The following is an 18,525-nucleotide window of genomic DNA, read 5'->3' as shown; positions in this document are numbered from 1 at the left end:
CTTTGCAGAGACAGATGCATGATAAAAGACAAGTAAAGATAAGCTGGGTACAGTAGAAAGAATCCTGAATTTAAATCCCGGCCCTGCCACTCTCTACCCAATCACCAAAAAGCCACTTTTTTGTGTGCCTCTGTTTCCTCATGTAAAATGGGGATCAAACACTTTTCCCCTTCACAGACAAATTTCCTGAAAAATCTCTTTCTCTCTCTCCCGCTCTTGCCTCAGCCTGACTGCTGTTCTGTTTCCATTCTTGAATCATCATTCATAGAACTCCCATTAATTGTGTGTAGAAAAGCCTTCTACTATTTGCACTGCTCAGTGGGTGACCTCATCACTTCCCATGGGTTTAATGATCATTTTTATATAAATGATTGTTTCCTTCCTATCTATCACTTCATGACTCCATTTGGAGTTTTCTTGGCAGAGACACTGGAAGGGCTTTTCTCTAGCTCATTTGACAGATGAAGAAACTGAGGCAAATAGGGTAAAGTAACTTGCCCAGGTCACACAACTAGGAAGGTCAGATCTGAACTCAGGAAGATGAGTCTTCCTGACTCTACACCCAGTACTCTATCTACTTTACTATCTAGCTGCCTACTTCAACTGATTACTGTCCCACAAGCAACTCAAATTCAACCCATCCAAAATCCTACTCATTCTTTTCTCCAAACCATTCCACTTTGAACTTTTCCATTCCTGTCAATCATACCACTATTCTTAAATTCTCCTAGATTTGCAACCTTAACATTATCCTTACTTTCTCACCTTCTTCTTCAACCCTAATTTTAATCAGTTGCCAAATCTTATCATTTCTACATTCATAATTTCTCTCATATCCATCCCCTTCAATCTACTCAGTCCTTATCCAGTTTGGACCTTTATCACTGCAGGCCTAGGCTCTTACAACAATCCCCTAAATTATCTCCATGTCTAAAAAGACTATTCCCTCTCTAGCCCATTTTCCATCCAAATGCCAACATGAGTTTCCTAAAGTATAGGTGTTACCATGTCAGTCTTTAATTTAACAAACTCCAGTGATTCCCTAGTGCCTCTAAGATCAAATAGAAGTTTATCTGTTTAGTTTTTATGTTCCTGTACAACCTGTCACCAACCTGCCTTTCCATCCTTATTATGTATTAGTCCTCTTCCAGCACACGACAATCCAATCAAATAGTCAGCTTGCTATTCTTTGTAACCATCTCCTATCACCTAATCTTTGTACTGTCTCCCATGCTTGTAATGCATTCTCACTTGACCTACACCTCTCTTAAAACCACTTACTAGTCCTTCAGCTGCTAATTTACCTTATATTGCTGTGAATGTAAAATGAGATAATATTTATGTAAAGTGCTTTGGGTGCAAACCTTACTGCACTATTTAAATGTTAGCTATTATTATTATCATTGCTTATTTTCTATATTATCTTTGATGTATGTACATAGAATGCAAAAATATGGAATGCTTCATTTTTGGTTTTTACATAAAAATAATACTTGGCATATAGGCATTATTTAATAAAAAATTTGTTTATTGGTTTATTAGTAAATAATAAAATGTATATTAATTACTTACTGGTTATTATTATAAGATAGAATCCTTAATTATTCTAAGACAATAGATGAAGTAGGACATATACAAAATATACATAAAACATTAACTTAGTAAATATTAGGTGTTATAGTGACTGGGCACAGAGTGAGAGGGATATGAGTTCAAATCCTGATTCAGATATTAGCTGTGTGACACTGGGCAAGTCTTTCACTCTCTCAGCCTCAGTTTCCTCATCTGTAAAATCTGTAAAAAAAAAACCCACGGGGTTGTTGTAAGGATCAAATAAGATAATGTTTGTAAGGTGCTTTGCAAACTTTAAAGTACTTATAAATGTTAGCTAGCTATTATTTCTATAGCCTTTTAAAATTTTCAAAGAATTTTTTTCCCAAAACAATCTTATGAGCTAAGTAGTACAGATAAAAATAAAGTAAGGTTCATAAATTTATTCAAAATCATTGATAGCCTAGATTTAAACCCAGATCTCTTTGTTTTGAATATAGGACTCCGTGCACAATAATATGTGAATGGGAAGTGTGAAAAAGTGGTATTTGAAATAGAAGAAAAATATTTATAGTAAAAGTGATCAAAAATGGGCTTCATAGATGTAATGGCAATGGAATTAGGCCTTACGTAGTCTTAGGTTAAATTAATTAAAATATAGTAGCCAGATCAAGAGAAGTAATAATGCTATACCTGGAGTTTCATTGCATTTTAAAAGGACAAAACTCCAGAAGACAGTGAACAGGATCACAAAAGACTTAGAAGCTGTCATATGAGGAATAGTTCTAGGAAATTAAAGTGTTAGTGTATAGAAAAGACCAAAAAGAGATAGAATTGTCTCCAAACACCTGAAGGTGAATAATTTGTATGAAAGATTAAGCCTTTTTAACTCTTTGTGTCTTCACAAAGGGCAGAATTTGGTCCAAAAGTTGGAACCTATAATGAAGGAGATTTTCGTTCAACATCAGAAAAATAAATTTCCAATAACTAGAACTGTACTAAAATGGAACAGGAAACTGGTGAAGTAGTAAGCTACCCTATAATGGAAATATCTAAGCAGAACCTATATGGTTTTCTGAGAGAGATGCTATACAAAGGATCCCTGTTTTGGGTAGAAGTTTGGAGACTAATAGTAAGAAAGCAATATGTGCTGTGGCAGAAAGAGCATTGATTTTCAACCTGGAAGGCCTGAATTTAAATCGTAGCACTACAGCTTACTGCCCACATAACTTTGGTCAAGTTACTTCACTTCTCAGGCTTCATTTTCCACATCTGAAATGATTGCTAAGTTCTTTTCCACTCAATGTTTACAATCCTGTAATGGGTAAGATTTCAAGAAAAGAAAATTGGGGGAGAGGACAAAATGGCACTCCAGAAATAGGCAACAATGTGAATAAAGTCATGGGACAAGAAAACACATGATGATAAATTGTTCTTTTAAAAATCTTTCCCTGGATATGCTAAAAACTAAATCAGATCTAGACCATTTATAAAATTGGTTTCATTCTTCATTCACATACATATAAGCATAACCAAAGTCGAAGCTGTATCTCCTTTGAGGGGAAAAATCAGATGGTATATGAAAGAAAAGGTTATACCAAATGGGGAAGGGAACTTATTTGCTGTCACCAATTACATGCAAAAAACCACAGAGACTCCAGCTGCTAAAGGTTAGGCCCAATGTGCAGGTAATAAAGAGTAGGAAAGGGGAAGGACGGGGTAAAAGGGACGGGGAGTGTGGAGGGGTAAAAGAGACGAAGAGCCAGAGAAATTTCTGACTCAGCAGCTCACCCACACACAGTATCTCTGTCATCAGGAAGAGTGACACTTGTAAACTGAAATTACAAATTGAATAAACCAAGTGTTTCTGCATGAATAGGAAGACATTTTCGCCAAACAGAAATGGAGAAGAAGAGCTAACCAGAACTTCAAAGGTCAGGATAATGCCAGTGACTCCAGGACATAAATGAGACAGTCCCATGGTGTATAGGTCACTAAAGGTTCCCTAAATGTGAAGGGACCTTAAAGAGCATCCTGCCCCATAAAGAGTCACTACTTGACAGAACTTGAAATAATCTCATACCTGAGTAACAATATCTTCAGTAAATCCAAAAGACATTTACTTTCTGGTGAAAGATTCAGGGAAAAGGTACCTATCCATCTACTGTATAAGTCCCAGGCAACCTGAAATAGTCTAGATTTGAGTCGCTTTTCCTTGAAAGAGACTTGTGTCAAGCAGAACCACCAGACTTTCAGTCCAGAGGTTCAGAACCTCAATCATCCTCACTTTCCCTCACCCCAGTTATCCAATTAGTTCTACTTCTCACCTCAGTCTCCCTGTAATCAAATCTCTCTCTTCTCCAATCTATCCTCTATTCCATGGCAAAGTTATATTCTTAAAATACAAATCTGACCATGTCATTCAGGGCTTAATAAATGCTAATGATATAGTTCAAGAGTGTTGCTGATATCAGATACAAAACTTTAAAAGCTCTTCACACTGAATCTCAACCTAACCTTTCTAGCCTTATACATGACATTCTTCAATCTAACCTTCCCAGCCTTATACATTACATTCCTTCACGTATTATAGGGGCCAAGCACACATCAAATGTTGATCTCCCACCTCTGCACAATCTCTCTTCCTCTGCCTCTTGGAATCCTAACTTGTTTATTGCCAAGTTCAGCTTAAATGCCATTTCCTACATGAGGCCTTTCTCAGTTTTTGCCTCTACACTGCACTCTGTCCCCCCAAACTAGTGATTCCCTTCCCAAAATGCTTTTTACTTATTTTGTATGCCAAGTATATATATTATGTGTGTTCAGGAACTATTTCTTGTTTGAATTTGTACCCCCAGTGTGCAGGCATACATAAGTAGGTGCTTAATAAGTGCCTGTTAACTGGCTGAATAAATCTGCCTCTATAATATCCAACCATTTTTTTCTAGTTTTGCCTTCTGGAGTCAAGCAGAATGAGTTCAATCCCTTTTACATGTAACAGGTCTTCAAACATGTTTTTTAGGTCTTTCATTAATATAAACAACCCTTTTCCAGACATTCTTTAGCATGTCAGTCCCTCTTAAAATATTAATAGCATGGCACCCCAAATTTTTACTTGGATGTGGTCAAGTCAGCACCCAAAGGGTTTATCATTTATTATGATCAGGATGCCACAACTCTAATGATATAGTCTAAGGTCACATTGGGTTTTTAAAAAACAATATCAAACTATTAGCTTATATGTGCATATATAGAGAGAAAGAATATCAGTTTATGAAGAGTAGATATCATGCTGAGATGATACATAGCTAGATAGGTTACCGAGTTAGCCTGTTAATAATATCTTGGACAAAGATTGCAAATGCTAAATAAGCTGAGCACAGAATTGACAAGATATGGGAGGTTGGCATAAATCAAAATAAGGAATTGCACAAAATGTGAATGTTCTTAGCTTGCACATTGCCATAAAACCCCATCTCTTTATTCAATTATTTTCTTGGTGCAAATCATGGAATAGCATGTTCTCAGATCATAAATGAAAGTGACCCAAAGGGCACTTTCAGCATAAGTGGTAGAATATTACCAAGTCAATATCATGATTTGAACATGGAAAGTGTTAGAAAGGGCATGAAGGAACTCAAAATCATGTGGCAAGAATGAGAGAAAACAAACAACCCAAGTGTTTGCCCATATATTCACAAACTATTAAAATAACCAAAGATAGGCCTCTAACCTATTGGATATTAATAAAAAGACATGGACAACAACTACACAAGCTGAAAAAGGTATGCATAGGATACTATCTGCACTGATGGAGGAAGTATTCCTATTAATGGATTCACAGGTCCATTTATCTGCATATAAAACAATTGTACTTGACAATAATTTGGTTTCTCTCCAAACCATTCCCCAATTGATAAATGGTCAAAGGCTATGAACAGATAAGATGAAGAAATTAAAGCCATTTTTAATCCTATGAAAATGCTCTAAATCTCTATTGATTAGAGAAATGCAAATTAAGACACCTCTTGAGATACCAGTCAAGATCACAGGAAAAGATGATGATAAATATTGGAGGGGATGTGGAAAAATTGGACACTGATACATTGCTGGTAGAGTTGTGAACTGATCCAACCATTCTGGAGAGCAATTTGGTACTGTGCCCAAAAGACTATCAAACTGTGTGTAACCTTTGATCTAGCAGTCTCACAACTGGGTTTACATCCTAAAGAGATCTTAAAAAAGGGAAAAAAGACCTATGTGTGCAAAAGTGTTTGTAGCAGCCTTTTTTGTAGTGGCAAGAAACTGGAAACTGAATGGATGCCCATCAATTGGAGAATGGCTGAATAAGTTATTGTACATGGATGTTATGGAATATTATTGTTCTAAAGAAACAACCAGCAGGAAGATTTCAAAGAGACCTGGAGAGACTTACATGAACTAATGCTGAGTGAAATGAGCAGAACCAGGAGATCATTGTACATAGCAACAAGATTATGTGATAATCAACTCTGATGAACTTGGCTCTTTTCAACAATGAGGGGAGTCAGACAAATTCCAATAGACTTGTGATGGAAAGAATCATTTGAATTCAGAGAGAGGACTGTGGATACTGAATGTGGATCACACAACGCAGTATTTTCACTTTTGTTAACTGTTGTTTGCTTGTTTTTTTCTTTCTCATTTTTTCCATTTTTGATCTGATTTTTTCTTGAGCAGAATGATAAATGTGGAAATCGGTTTAGAAGAATTGCATATTTAACCTATATTGGATTACTTAATGTCTAGAGGAGGAGATAGATGGGGAAGGAAGGAGAAAAATTTGGAACACAAGGTTCTGCAAGGGTGAATGTTGAAAACTATCTTTGCATGTATTTTGAAGAAGAAAAAAATACTATTATAAAAAATTTCGGTTTCTCCTCATCAGGAGAAAGTAGTTTTCTTGGCATGCCTAGACAACCAGTCCTGATTTCTAGTCCTGGCTTTGATACTAATTTGTAATGTGATCTTCAGCAAATTCCTTTCTTTCTGTGGTCTAAGTTTCCCTATCTATAAAATGAAGGGAAGCTGGTTTTCTAACAGAAGTCCTTCACTTGGGGTGGATATATTTTAGTGAGTCTGTGAACTTTGATGGGGAAAATTACATTTTTACTTTCACTAATTTCTAATTGAAATTTAGCATTTCCTTCAACATTGACTATTTTTGGAGGCACTAGGAGTTGCGACTTACCCAGACTCACATAGCTACTAAATATCTGAATTCAGCTCCTCTTGACTACAGAACTGGTGCTCTATCAACTGCCCCAACAATGAATATTTTTTTGAATAAAAAGTCATTATTCTAAGGCATCTCTAGGCTTTGCCAGGCTACCAAGAAAGATCCAAGACATACAAAAAAGTTAGGATCCCCTTAGTCTAGATGATCTCAAAGGTCCTTTTCAGCTGTATATCTATAACTATCCTTAAGGGTAGGTCAGATCAGCTTTTCTCCAACTGATCCTGGGCCATGCATCACCCTTAGGCAGAGTTCATAGTCTTTCATCTTGGCCAGGCTAGCCAAAGTTGGCCAACATGAGCACACTCCTAAGTCCACAAAAATAACGTTTTTTTACATATGGAAACTTTCAAAGTAGATTGCAGAACTCCGGCTGCAGTAACATCACATAACAATAGGCTTTACTTAGACTGTCAATTTAGATGGAGTGTTTTTAATCTTTTTTGTGTCTTAAACCTCATTTGGGAATCTGGTAAAGCCTACAGACCTCTTCTCAGAATATTGTTTTTACATGCATAAATTAAAAAACATACCATTACCAAAAGAACCAATCATATTGAAATGGTTATTTAAAAATTTTTTAATATGTTTTTGAATTCCAGTTTCAGATCCCCTTTTTAGTTACAATTACACACAAAAACTGTTAATGGAAAGCTACTCATAAAATCATAAAATGTAAGACCAGGAAGGGGCTTTTGAATGTAAAATTGCAGAGCTAACCATAACTTTAGAACCCAGCATATCAGAATTGAAAAGAACTTAGAACTTTAAAAGGCAATATTCTAACTGTAAAGGACTTTCTAGATGATCTAGCCCAATCTTCCATTTCACAGGGGGGGAAGCTGGAATGACTTGTCTAAGTTCCCACAAAGAATTAAAGCTGGGAGCAGATTACAGCTCTTGACTTGCAGTCCCAGGCTCTTTCCACTGCAGCAGATCCCCCTTCCAAGCTCAGACAGAAAGGAGTCAGCAGTTCTCTCTGAACCATTTCTATCAAACATTCATTTAGGGAAATTCATTTATCTCTTGTAAGCTAACTGCAAAAGACTTCAAGGAAGCACTTCAACATTTTCTTGGAAATTTGTTTGTTTTTTTCAAATGGGACTAACAAGAATTTTACTCAGACCTTGCTGGCAGGTTGCCATATACAACCAACTGTACTCAATTCCAGCACTCTCCCTCCTCCCACATTTCTCCTATGTTGCAACAGACTTGGAAAGAGACTCCTTCTTCAAGCTGCATCAGGCCCTGCAACAGGGCAGGGCAGGGCAGTGTCAACTACAGATTCTGAAGAACTCTGTAACCAGACCCCAACCTGCTCAGAGGAGGCAGGCTTGGTTCATAGTTGCCCTTGAGAAATCCGCCACTCTAAGGCTAAAAATCATACCTCTGGTACAGGTTTCAGAATGGATGCCTGACAAAAGCTACAATGAGGGTTTACCAGAAAGAATACTGTTTTGTGTTTTCTGACTTATCTGAGCATTTCACCAGAAAGGGCAAAGAAGAAGGACAAAGAATCACTGAAAACATGGAACCTCGCTGCTGGAAAGGCCAATGGAACAGAAAATGTCAGAGCTGGGAGGGATCTTAGCACCTCAGATACTCCAAAAAAACAGGATCACAGGATCAGACATTTAGAGCTGACATGTTATTGCTTGGTTCTTGTTCCTGGGTAAAGTAACAATTCAGGCACGAGTATTTAGAAAAGAAGAGCAGGGCTGAAAAGAAATCAAGTTAGAAAAAAGCTAAGAGCAGTGGCCTGTTTTTATAGATGAGGGTCCAACATCAGAGAAAGCAAGCACTTTGCCCCAAGTCCCAGAACTTTTTGCTTGCACAGCCAACACTGGGATCTTGATCCTTACAGTCCAGGGCTCTCTCTACTATACCCTGCAGCCCCCAAAGAACTCAAAGATCTCCACATTTTGTTGATTTTTTTTCAAAATACTTAACTCCCTTTCAATAAACAAATTAAACAAAAGACTAAAGAAAAGCCATAGCCTGCACATGCTGGACAGAACCTGCCCTGTGTTTCTCTCCCTCAGTTTCAGTTCCCCATCTGGCTGTGGGTGAGGACACCTATCTCTCAAGCACTAAACCTGAGACGGACACATAATACTCAACAGGCTGCAAATGTAAAACAAGGGAAAACCATGACCATGTTTGAAACAGGTAGGCAAGGGGAGAAAGGCATCTCTTAACCATATAATTATAGCACCACTACTACAGCTTGAGGGGTAGACTTGGGAGAAATTTAAGAAATGTTCTTAGAAATAAATCAAAACGGGAGCAAACCTTATCAAACTGCTGGCAAAAATACCATGCTAAGACCTGGCAGACTTTCACATCAATCTAAAGACTATCTGAATGTGAGCACCATTTAGTCCCTTTCTTCTCATAGCAGTATAAAAGACACTTATTAAGAGTAAACAGGGTCTCTCCTGTGGAGTAATTTACACAAATCCCATGTACACATCCATTCTGGAGTTCGAGCCCCTCCTGCCTTCAAAGCATTCAGTGGTGTGATGTGACACCTTGGCTGAGCAGCAGCCTTGAAAAGGCACAGTGGGAAATGATGGCTGGAAATGAGAATCGTGAACGTCTACATGAAGGCTTACCTAACAAGGGAAGAATTCGGCCTGTTAGCTAGTCTAGACTGTGGTGTTTCTGGGATTTGAGTAGGTGTGGGCCAGAAATAATAAGAGTGGGATGGTTCTGGCTGCCACCTTGTGGCCACTACTCAGATAAGAGTGAAGTTGCCCTGCAGAAAAAAAACGAAAAGGGATTTTGCAGTTGTTAGAAATTATCTAAAACTCTATGCTTGTCACATTCCTTTGACCTAAGACCAACCCAACCCCCCAAACTGGAAGCAGAAGCTGAAAATAACAGAATTTTAAAGCTGGAAGGATCCTAGCAGCCAACTAGTCCAACCCCTCACTTTACAAAAGAGGAAACTGAGACCTATAAAAGGGAAGGGACATAGAGAGCAAATGATAATAACCGCTGACACCATCATCCTCACAATCTATCTAGGACTTATATAGTGCTTTATGAGTTACAATGTGTTTCACAGACATCATCTCATTTTATCTTCAACAATCCTATGAAGTGGGTATTATTATCATCCCCATTTTATATATGAGGAAACTGAGGCTGAGAGAGGTTGAATGACTTGCCCAGGATTGCTGGTAATCGTCTGAAGCTTGATTGGATCTCAAGTCTTTCTGACTCCAGCTCCAATGCCCACTAAGCTTTTTAAAGTTTATGAAGCACATATGTATGGCTTTAATTGATCCTCACAATCATGTGAAGATTAGCACCTCTTCAAACGAAGGCTTTGAGAGGGTAAGTGACTTCTAGACTATCACCACTCCAGCTCACTGTTTAAGGTAGAGAGACCAGAGGGGCCAAATCTGAATTTGGGCACCTCTCCTCTTGATAGTCTAGTAGGATGGTAGTAGCTATAATATTCTCTCTTTGTCCTTGAGAAGGAAATTCTCAAAATGAGGTAAAACTTTTCCCAAAATCTCTACTCAGTTTCATAATAGCAAATATTTATTAAGTTCCTGCTACAGAGAAGGCATCGTGCAAGAGACACCAAGGATATATAAATATGAAAAAATATATACAATTTCTGCCCTCAAGGAACAAATAGTCTCCTAAGAACAATTAGAACAGCTACCAGGCAATTATAATGCAAGGCAGAGTATGACAGTGGCAAAAAGAAAATTCAAAGAACATTGGAGGAGAAAAAAAACCTAGCTGGAGGACTCAAAAGCCTTCATGGAAAAGGCCGCTGAGACTTGGGGGTTGGGGGTGGGGAGGGGCTGTGTACAACTGTTATGCTGAGGTGGGAGGATCACTTGTCACCTGGAATGAGGAAAAGCTAAAATTGACTGGGTATCTACAATAAGTGGCACCAATAATAAAGTAAGCCCCTGAAAAGTGGGAGAAGCAGAGGAGGGGTTGGGGGGGGGGATGTCAGCATACTGAGTGGTTACTGCCCTTTCAGTCCGGGATAGACAGGGAGACTCAGCCTGGAAGGGGAAAGATCATCGTGAACTTTACTGATGGATTACCACTTTCCCAGTATGATGAAGAAGGGATTCTTCTTCAGGTATGAGTTAGATTAGATCAACTCTGAGATTCTGTGAGTCTGACTCACCAAAGTTTTCTGAGCACAGGAGTGACATAAGATTTGTGACTTAAGAAGATTATTTTGACACCTGTGTGCTGGAAAGACTGGAGAGGAGAGAGACTGAAGACAGGAAAACCAGGCAGAAGGTTATTAGAACAATCCTGGGGAAAGGTACTGTAGATTTGTACTAAGGTGAGGACTATATGAGTGCAAGTGATGCTGTTAAGGTCAAATCAATGCACAAAGATAGCAGAAGTAATATTAATGATTCCTGACACTCAAAGATTTTTAAGCTTTATAAACTTCCAAATGTACATTATTTCTTAAGTATTTTCTGTACAACATGTCCTATTCTGGACACTAGGTACTCAGCTGAGCCCTAAATCCACATGCTTTCAGGTTCTATAGAATACTTGTTTCAGTTCAGGACTTCAGAAAATTCCTTTTACAGCTTATCTCTCAAATAGTTTTTCATGAAGAACTTTAAATAAAATAAATAAATAAAAGAAGCAAGCTCTTTCATTAATCAGTCTCAACTACTTATGACTTCCCAAACTAATCTGTAGTCTGATTTACAAAAGCTCAAACATCCCCAATTCAGAATTGGGCCCAAAAATCCATAGTAAGAAACAAATACTGGATTGGGACTTAGGCTGCCTCATCCTAGCTGTGTTACCCCCTTCCTTAATGGAATGAGGCAAGTCCCGACTCTCTGTACCTCAGTTTACTCATCTGTAAAATGGAAAACACTTAAACAACTATTATAATTCTAACATTCTAGAACACAGACAATAAGGCTTCAAAGCCACAGAAAGTTGATGTAGCAGTGACACCTAAAGGCAAAATGGATCTACTGCACAAAGTTAACACTAGCAAAGACTTGAGGGTTCTTCTAACACAACCCAATTATTTTGCTGATGGGGATCACTGAGGCACAGAAGGGGAAGACTTGCCCTCTGACACCTGTAAGAGGTGGGACCTCAGTCTGAGCTTTCTGGTCCCCATGGTCAAGGCTCTTCAGACCACATGAGCACAGCTGAGATGCTTCTCCCAGGGCAAACCTAAGGCTGCAGGTCAATCAGCAAATTCTGTTCTGTCCTACATGAGTTTTCTCTGAAGCAGTAGGACCTGCTGGGCCCCAAGAGATCCTCTAGGAACTATTGCTTTTCATCATGGAATAGCCCACATTTCCTAGAAAAAAAAGAATTTCCTTCTCAAAGAGAAAGAGAGAATATTATAGCTACTACCATCCTACTAGACTATCAAGAGGTGCCCAGAGGTTAGAGAGGACAGCAGACTTACGAGTCAGGAGATCCACGTTGGAGCTACTCTTCCACTGCTTTCAGTCTGGAATGTTGGCCTGGACCTCTCAGATTGTTGTCACCACTCAGCCTCCCTGTAGTTCAAAGTTACATGATTAAATGATACCCAAACTGTTTACTTCATAAGATGTTAGTGACAACTCATATTTCTCTAAGATTTACAAAATACTTTCTTCATGATTCTGTGAGATAGGTAGTATAAATAGCAGCATCCTTATTTTATGGATCACAAATCCAAGATTCAGAGGTCAAAATGCTGCTAAGTGTTGGAGTTAAGGCTTTTGGTTTTAAGTGGCTCACATGATTTCTATTACACTGTTTCAATAAATAAAAATCAACATAGAGCACATCAAAAGATTGAAGCAATACTGAACTATTAGGATTATATAATCCAATAATGGCTAATATAAATCGAAGATACTAATAATTTACTTCTCCTGATTTCTCTCTCTACACACACACACACACACGCACGCACCTGGTTCAGTCGCTTTCTGTCATAACCTGAGTCTCCAATTTCTCCTACCAAAAAAATTGGATAGAATATTATTAATACTAACCAACAGCTACTTGAATGATAAAACGAAATACGTGAAAAAGACTTTGCAATCATAAAGCACTAAAGAAACATGCTCTGATATCAAATTATGTATGTGGATAAGTCTGTGTCTATTTTTATAAGCTTTTTATTTTCAAAATATATAAATAGTTTTCAACAATTCACTCTTGCAAAACCTTGTGTTCCAATTTTTTTCTCCCTCTCTTCTCCCCATCCCTTCCTTAGCCAGCAAGTAATCCAATATATGTTAAACATGTGAAATTCTTCTAAACGTATTTCCATAATTATCCTGCTATACAAGAAAAATCACATAAAAAAGGAAAAAAATAAGAAAGAAAACAAAAAGCAAGCCAACAACAAAAAAAAAAAAGTATGTTGCAATCCACAATCAGTTCCCACAGAACTCTCTCTGGGTACAAATGGCTGTCTCCATAACAAGACCATTAGAACTGGCCTGAATCACTTCACTATTAAAAAAGGGCCACATCCATAAGAATTGATCATCGCATAATGTTCTTGTGGCTGTGTACAATTTCTCTTGGTTCTACTCTGTCTATTTTTAATCCTACTATGAAAGGTCAAATTAGAGAAGGACCATTCTTGTTCTCACTGGATCCAGTAATGAGAATATGTTCATGGAAAGGCTCATAAGATTATCTAGTTCAATCACCTCACTTTACAGATGAGAAATTGAGGCCCAGAGAGTGAGAGACTTCACCATAGTCATACTCACATTAAAGTAGCAGATCTGAGATCTGAGTACAAATTCAGAGCTGTATTCACTACACCGCAGCATCTCTTCAAGAAAAAGTCATTTCCCCCCCATTGAGACAAAGAAATCTAAGAGGAGTTCATCTATTGGGGAATAGCCAAACTACAGTTTATGTGTGTAATAGAATATTATTACACTGTAAGAAATGGAAAAAATGAAGTGTTTCTGAGCAAGCTAGGAAGACTTGATATGCACTAATGCATTGTGAAGTGAGAAGAACCAGGAGAATAATTTATACAATAAGGGTAACATTATTTAAAAATGTTTTTAAAACACTTTTGAAAGAATTGAGAACTCTGATCAATGCCTTCATCAATCATGATCTCAAAAGACTGATGAAAAAACATGGTAACCATGACACAGAAAATGTGGAAATTTGTTTTTACCTGACTACAAATATTTGTTACAAGGACTTTATTTTTCTTTTTCCTAATGGGGGGAGTTAGGATCAGAGGGTGAGGGAAACAGGGATAGGACAGAAAAAGAAAAGCAAAGAAAGATGGTCATTGAGACACCTTTTAAAAAATGCTCAAAAAGCAAAAAGAAGAACAGATTTGAAAGCCACAGGTGGAACATATTATATATTTATATGCATACAACAGATTTTTTAATAATAGCATGTATACAACACATTCTAGTCTTTAAAGTAGTATACATATATGCCTCACTTTATCTGTACTTTGTAAGGATAGATGTTATTATTATTCCATTTTACAGATGAGGAAATTGAGGCTGAGAAAGAATAAGAGATTTGTTCAGGATCATACACACAGTGTCTGAGGAATCTGGTTTTAACTCAGATCTTCTTGACTCCAGCACTATCCATCTTCTGAGTTTCACATATAATCCTCTTTTTCTCTTCTAGTATATATATGGAAATGCACATTTTACTTGGTATTGAAGTTCAGAATGAAAAGAAAATAAAAGGAGCTGGCCTCAACATGCACATTATGATTTCTCCCAGCTCTGGACTTTCTGGAAAACAAGAGCTCACACCATTGATTATTCTTAAGCCATCCAAAATTCCCAGAAACTGGAAGTAACTAGCCAAAAGACAATTCACTTATATCATTCCCTAGGGTGACTTCCAGCAGTCATTGGATGGAAGAGATGGGAATAGGGAAGGTGTGACATATTCCAAGTATAGCTTATGCTTTCAGATATAATGCTTACCACCTCTCTCCAGTTAGTTGGCAGAGAACAGATTACTGTTCCCATAGCAATTAGGCAAATAGTTCAGGGAAGTGAGATTCAGCCCACAAAACGCTCCCCCACCTGCCCCCGTGTGGGGGGAGAGTTAGAGGAGGAGGAGAGTTAAAAGCGGAGGTGGGGGAAGGAGGAGCTTTCCTGGCAATTGGCAATTAGTCAGTGGCTGACAGGATTCCAGAGAGCTATTCTTTGGGAGCTGTGAAGATTGCAGCTCTAAGAAGGAGAGCTGATCTGTGGGGACTAGTAGAAAGAGAGCTGGACTCACAATCGGATCAGAGATCCAATCCTGCCTCTGAAACGTACTAGTTATATGAACATGGGGAAAGTAACTTAACCTTTTTGACTTTCAGTCTTCTCCTTTGCAAAATGAGGATAATAATCTGTCCCACCTCTCAAGACAGTTAATAAATCTTAAAGCATTTTGTGAATGTGCCAGCTGCACCTGGGCTGCTGTGGATATTATACTTCAAATAGCCGTGCCAGTGGCAGATACAGAGGATGCCAGAGAGGCCAGAAAAGCTTGGCACTCTTCATACTCCTTTGCAGACTACTCGCTTACATGTCCTCTGTGTGTTCAGGAATCTCCCTGCGGACAAAGCTGACTTCATTTGGAGGTTTGTATTCCTGGGGGCTAGCATGGCCTCCTAGGGCCCTGGCAGTGGGCACTTAAAAGAATGTCTATTGAGCTGAACTAAATATGAGAACTGCAGACTGTGATCATAACATTTTTCAATGGTCATTATAAACTGAATCAATATATTAAACAAGACAACACTGATGAATCAAGGACCACTGGGTCACTGCCACAAGTTCCCTATCCCCATGTTTATTCTCAAAGAGTCCTTATCCAGGACTGGATGGGATAGAATGTAACCAGCATGCTAGTTATCAAGCTCTAGTGTAAAACCTGCACAGAAGTTGGGAGAGGGGTGAAGAGAAACAGGAGGGGTCATTCAGATCTGGGGCCTTGGAATGATTAGCTCCAAAAAGCAATCCCAAGTGGTAGGGCACCCTTTCAGAATCTCATCAAGTATCACTAACCCCAGGCAGTAATGAAGGCCATCCTCCCTTGCCTGCAATATAGGTCCCTCAGCTCTTCCTATTGAAAACCCAGTCTTTCAAGTGATGGGTTAGACACTACTTCTCCATGAAGTTTTCTCTTGATCTTCCCCAATTAGAAGTGACTAGAGAATGAAAGAACACAGTTAGAGGTGGAAGCCTCCTTAAAAGTCATCTAGACTAGCTCTCTTGTTTTTTTTTGTTCTTTTTTTACAAGTCAGAAAATGGAGAGCCAGAGAGAAAAAAATGATGCACCAATGGTCATGAAAACCATAATGGAGCAAAGCAGCACTGAAATTACCCCTCTCAAATTTTTCTATTTTGTCTAGATTTTGACTTTGTCCAGATCATATTGGACCTCTTATCATACTTGCCTCAGCCAATACCTGTGACAGAGATGGCTTAGTGGTATAAAGCATTGGGTCCAGAGTCCATAAGACCGAGTTCAAATACAATCTTAGATACTAGATTCTGGGAAATTCATTTAACTTCTACTTCCCTCAATTTCTCATCTATAAAATGAGGATCATAGTAGCATCTACCTCCCAGAGTTGTTATGAGAAACAAATGAGATTAAAATTATGGAACACTTTGCAAACTTCAAAGTGTTATACAAATGCTAGCTATTATTGTTGTTGTTATTTACAGAATGTACACATTATATATTACAGTAGACATTACAAGCTCCTATCATCAGTAGTGCTCATTGAGAACTGAACACAATATAATGTAGTACCAAAAAAAAAGTATCAAAAAAGTATCAAAATCACTAGTCTGCAGAGCTTTGTTCCAAGCAGAATGACAAAGTTAAGACATTAAGCCCTGCCCTCAAGAAGTTTACACTACATGTAGTAGAGGGAAATACCAATACAACAACAAAGGTCTAATATACACATGACAAAATAACAATGTTACATGACATATATACTAGAAGGTTGAAATAGGTTTGTGTGAGATCAGGGGAAGAAAGTAGTTGCTTATCAGGGATAATCTATCTGTACTCCAATGCTCATGATAAAAACTTCCAAAAATGATACAATGAAAATAATTACAATTTACATATCAACAAGATAAGATAGAGAGAATATTTCAGACATATGGAATAACAGACTGAGCAAAGGGAACCCAGAGAAAATAATGCAAATCTTCGATGAAAGGAGAGGGACAGAGGGAGTTAGGAGTTGTCCAGATAGTTTTATGCATGAGTTAATAGAAAAGAAGAATATGAACTAAATATACCACCCTTCCATTAACTGCATAGCAATTACACAAAACAAAAATTTTGAGGATCTTGAACGTCAGGAAAAAAGATTCAACTTTGCTCAGAAGGCAATTAATGATGATTTTTGAGCAGAAAAGTGACATGACTTTATTTGATGAAAAAGAAAGGTTTTATCTTTTCTCTCTTTAAAGTTTTTATTTAGTATTTTAATTTCCTCCAATTACAAATGAAAACAATTTTCAACATTGATTTTAAAAACGGAGTTCCAGTACCAGCCCTTAAGTCAGGAGGACCTGAGTTCAAATGTGACCTCACACACTTAACACTTCCTAGCTATGTGACCCTGGGCAAGTCACTTAACTCTAATAGCCTTAGGGAGGAGGGAAAAAAGGGAGTTTCAAATTCTCTCCCTTTCTCCCCACTCCCCTCATTGAAAAGGCAAGCAACTTGATACATATTATATATGTATAGTTATGCAAAATTTATTCCCATATTAGTGGTGTTGTAAAACAAAATACAGACCAAAATAAAAACCTAAGAAAAATAAGGAAAAACTTAAATGTATGCTTAAATCTGTATTCAGATTCCATCAGTTCTTTCTCTAGCAATGTATAGCATTTTTCATCACAAGTCTTTCAGTTGTCTTGAATCATTATATTGTAGAGAATATTGAAAAATGTATAATCTACTACATCTACATCTATCACGCTACATCATCTACAAGTAATCATTTTTCAATATTGTTGTTACTGTTACAAGGTTTTCCTGGTTTTACTCATTTCACTTTGCATTAGGTTTTTCTGAAAGCATCTAGCTCATCATTTCTGATATGACAATAGTATTCCATTATAATCATATGGCACAACTTGTTTAGTCATCTCCAATTGATGGACATCCCTTCCATCTTTAATTATTTACCAACAGAAAAGAGCTGCTATAGATATTTTTGCACACAGGAATCCTCTTCCTTTAAAAAAAAAAAAAAAAAAACTTTCTTTTGAGATATAGATTTAATCGTGATATTGTTAGGTCAACGGGGATAGTTCCAAATTGCTTTATATAATGATTGAATCAGTTCACAATTTCAGCAATAATGCATTAGTGTCTCAATTTTCCCATATCCCCTACAACATTTATTTTCCTTTTCTGTCCTATTAGCCAATCTAATAAGTATGAGGGAATACCTCAGTATTATTTTAATTTACATTTCTCCAAGCAATGGTGAGTTAGAGCATTTTTTTATGTGGCCAAATATACTTTTGATAAATTCATTTGAAAATGGACTGTACATAATTTTTGAACTTTATCAATTGGAGAATGGCTCTTATTTTTAGAAATTTTATTTAGTTTTCTATATATCTGAGAGATGAAGCCTTCATCAGAGAAAATGCATCTAAAATTTTTTCACAATTATGATTGCC

At 37.5% G+C, this 18,525-nt stretch overlaps 1 protein-coding gene across 1 annotated transcript in view; it reads right to left on the bottom strand.

The window, feature by feature from the left end:
* The window catches only part of GNG7 (G protein subunit gamma 7), a 379,705-nt gene that overhangs the window by 249,973 nt on the left and 111,207 nt on the right, over positions 1-18,525 (bottom strand). Inside the window, exon 3 of the mRNA XM_051972223.1 lies at positions 12,264-12,357. The gene's annotated coding sequence lies outside the window, so the exon portion shown is untranslated. The remainder of the gene's footprint in view (positions 1-12,263; positions 12,358-18,525) is intronic.

The sequence above is a fragment of the Antechinus flavipes genome, chromosome 1 (genome assembly GCF_016432865.1).
Source record: "Antechinus flavipes isolate AdamAnt ecotype Samford, QLD, Australia chromosome 1, AdamAnt_v2, whole genome shotgun sequence".
Lineage (NCBI taxonomy): Eukaryota > Metazoa > Chordata > Mammalia > Dasyuromorphia > Dasyuridae > Antechinus > Antechinus flavipes.
Note: the sequence above shows the minus strand (reverse complement) of the source record. Positions and strands in the feature narration are given on the sequence as shown.